Source organism: Triticum dicoccoides, chromosome 3B (assembly GCF_002162155.2).
Source record: "Triticum dicoccoides isolate Atlit2015 ecotype Zavitan chromosome 3B, WEW_v2.0, whole genome shotgun sequence".
NCBI classification, from domain to species: Eukaryota; Viridiplantae; Streptophyta; class Magnoliopsida; order Poales; family Poaceae; genus Triticum; species Triticum dicoccoides.
The window spans coordinates 841668835-841672710 of record NC_041385.1 but is presented as its reverse complement, the minus strand read 5'-3'; the positions used below and the strand labels follow the sequence as shown (position 1 = coordinate 841672710).

The window sequence follows — 3876 nt, the reverse complement described above, 5'->3', positions numbered from 1 at the left end:
AGAGAGCTGATTTCACCGGTAGCAAGCTAACGTGTTCATTGTAGCTGCTGTTACCGTCCACTGGTGACATTAAATTCCTGGCAACAGAATTTCAAGCTTGTCCTTCGTTCCTGTAAAATGTTTGTCGAATGTGCCGTGCTCGAATATATGCTTTTAGTTAGATATATCAATGCTTTCCTGCCGGAGCTGGGGCCGTGGCATGGGAGAGAGCAGCCGGCCATTTGATGTCGCCGGTAGCTATCTAGTGTTCTCATTGTGGCTGCTGTTGCTGCCGACCGGTGACAGTAAATTCTTGGCAGCAGAATTTCAAGCTTGCTCCTTTTTTCTTGTAAAATATTTATCGAATGTGCCGCGCTCGAATATATGCTTTTAGTTAGATCTATCATTGTGGTGTAATCCCAGTCTTATGTGTGTGTGTACTGATGCTACTATATCTGAACAAATATCTTGGTTGTGTGGGATTTGACGAAAAAGAAGAGCTACCTGGTCGTATTGAAAAATAGTTCATCCCTGTCTATTTGATGTCTGAAAATGGGAGAATTTGTCTGGAAGAACAGTTTCCGACACAGTTGTGTTGAGCCAACTATTATAGATAATTTGCTTGTTGGGCTGTGAACCTAATTTTCTTCACATGGTATCTTTCTTTCCTTGTGGCAGTGGGCTATTAATTAAGCGGATATATGCGCCGTGTGATTTTCCAGCTTTAATGTGGCTTGGATTGTACAGCTGAAACAATCAGATGATTCAGTTAGTAAGGCATCTTGTTAGATTATTGGATTCATATGGTTTGTAAAAGTGCTTTGTAGATTATGGTCAGAAAGGTTTCGTGGTGTAGTTAGTAAGGCGGTGGCACGGTGAGAAGCAGGCCATCACAACAACGGTGAGGGTGTTCAAAAACATCACCAAAGGACCGCCAGTCCGGCGGCCACAATGCCGTCAGGCTAGTCTTCAAGGATGAACTGTTTCACAACAATTTTGCCCTGAACCACGAAATTTTTCCGCTCCAGGGATACTATGGTATCTGCTCCAGGTGCAAATGCATCACGTGAACAATAAAATTTGTAGTAAAAACATCAAAACATTAGTGTTCCTCATACGTGCAAAATGTCATGAAGAAAAAATCGTTTCAAAAGGCTGTTTTCGAAAGCATTTTTGGAGCCCTGGTCCTCTTCTTTTCGTCCAGGCCTGGCCAACACCGTTGCCATTAACTTTGCACTAAGCAATATTTGTTGACAAAAAAATCAGATTATATTGAATTTTTAAATATTTTTTCGGGTTTACTTTTCATTTTTTTTGTGGGGTAAAAAAGGAATTTCATTACTCAAGGAGGCTGTTGAGCCATACAAAGATTTACAATGTCGTGCAAGCCAGATCCCAACCACATGGCGGTGCGAGGGGTACTACGACCATAAGCGCCAAGAGCATGACTAACAGTGTTTTGAGAGCGACTAATATGGCTAATAAAAATCTTCCGAGGGTCATCTGCAATTAACCCAAGAATCTCTTGCACCAGTACACGATGGCTCGAGAAATCCACGGACGGCGAGTTAAGCATCGACACCGCCTCCAAACTATCCATCTCAATGACAATCAGCAACTCAGTACGGTGGAGGGCGAGAGCCAGCCCTTCACTGCACGCAGCTAGTTCCCCCTCTAAACCATTAGCGCATGTACGTAATTGCCTGCAAGCAGTATAAATAATCTCTCTGGTAGCGCCGCGCAGCACCATACCTCCGCCAGCAGCTCCTGTTGTCGGGATGTAGCTCCCGTCCGTGTTCAGCTTGGCCAGGCCAACTGCTGGTGGCATCCATCGCTTCTTCTTACCACTATCTTTAATTTATGTAGCAGCCGACCTTTCCAAATGCACCATCGTTTTGCCTTTAACAATATCAGCTCTAGGATGTTGCTGGTTATATAGCAGGGAATTAATATACCCATGGAGAAATCTGCAGGAGGCCTCTGTAGGGGGCGGATTCTTCTGACGAGTTATCTCGTTACGGACGTGCCAAATACGCCACATGGTCATCAACACCACCCGTGGCGTAGCTGTGAGTGGCTCGAGCAGCAAGAACAACCATTCGGGGCCATTGTTGCGAACAAAATCCACATCAGGGATTGGCCAATCCTTCGCCATTGCATGCCACAGGTTCTTCGCGAGGGGCATCTACACATAGTATGGAAGGTATCCTCTCGTTCCACATCACAAATGGGACAAACATCAGTAAGCTCAAGATGTCGACGGAATTTATTAGCCCATGTTGCAAGCAAGTTGGTAACAATCCTCCAGGCGAAGACGTACCTTCGGAGGAGCAGGGCACCCCCATATGTTTTTCCAGATGGCGCGACGACCATCCGGTGCCCTGCTCGCGGCTGCCGCGTTTTTCCATTGGTTAGAAAAAAAGGGGAATGGCCCATACAGGTCTCGAACCTGTGACCTTCGCGTTATTAGCACGACGCTCTAACCAGCTGAGCTAATAGGCCTCTTGTGTGCTCTATTGTTTTTCATGCTATATATTATTTACTTCAACCACAAGGGAAAAGCGTTGAAGTTCAAGATCAACCGGATTTCATAGCGTGGCAACTTTGTAAGCCTGGGTGTTTTACTGTGAGATTGGCATATCATGCAGAATGGAAAGCGGAGTATCAAACCAGAGCTGGCAGTGTAACAGGAGGAGGAAGAAGTGAACCACATCCTGTTTGGAAGTTTCTATGGGAAACGAAGGTACCAACCAAGGTGCACATTTTTACTTGGTGGGCTTTACTTGGTGGGCTTCACATGCGCAGGAGGGTCCACCACGCGGAAAACACGCTTTGGCGATTGTCGAGGCGATTTCTGCAGATGGGCGAAGCTCAGGTCAGACGGCAAGCAATCAGAAAACAACCATGGCAGCCGTGGCTGGGATGAGTACTCCCCTCCATAATCGTGGAGATCAGGGTAGCCGGGGGAGTTCGAAGTCGCCAATCGAATGCAAAACGCCGGATCCAACGTCGAGCCTCTCTGCGAGGCTAGGAGGGATGGTTCTATTGGATAAAGAGGCTAAGAGGATGGTATTTGCTGAACCGGAGCAGGTGGTGCCGAAAACCTCGCGTTGGTCGGCAGTAGGCAAAGTTTGTTCGCCAAAACCAATGGTGAAAACTGTTCTAGAGAAAACCATGCACAGGGCATGGGGTTTGCATCGTGAAGCTCAGTTCAGGGATTTAGGAGGAAATAAATTCGTGGTACACTTTGGAAGTGAAGGGGATTGGAGACACGCTCTGAATAACGGGCCGTGGCAGTATGATTATAATGTGCTGATTTTGAAGGATTATGAAGGAAATACTAGACCATCAGAGATGGTTTTCGATTCAATAGATGTCTGGGTTCGTGTGGTTGATCTTCCACCGGATCGTAGGACAAAAGTCTTTGGTGAGGCTCTTGGGAACTGGTTGGGCAAAACTGTTAGAGTGGATGTGGACAAGGAGGGGTTAGCAAAAGGTAATCAGCTACGGGTGCGTACCAAGATTTCTGTCTATGAGCCGCTTATAAGAGGCATGCGACTAAAATCCTCACCGGAGGATGTGGAGGGTACGTGGTATGACTTTTACTATGAGAAAGTGCCTCATTTTTGTTTTGACTGTGGCAGACTAGTGCATGTGGAAGGTGTATGCGAGCTCCCTCTTGACTCCTCGCAATGGGGGGAGTGGCTGAGAGTGTCACCGGGGCGTAATGGCAAAGGAAAGGGTGCCCCATATGGTGCAGTATCAAACAGCAACAACAGTGAAAGTAGTAATTGGACTGGGGAAAGTGAGAATCGGAGGAAGAGTGGCCAAACTAAACGTAATCTACAAGCAGATTTTGCTAGATCGGGGGACTCTCGCACTGGCGGGGGATCCAGG

The 3876-nt window shown here is 46.7% G+C and overlaps 1 non-coding gene across 1 annotated transcript; it reads right to left on the bottom strand.

Annotated features, from left to right (window-relative positions):
• Window positions 1-2407: 2407 nt before the first annotated feature.
• Window positions 2408-2481, bottom strand: TRNAI-AAU. The gene has a single exon. It is a non-coding gene; the product is annotated as a tRNA-Ile (tRNA).
• Window positions 2482-3876: the final 1395 nt, after the last annotated feature.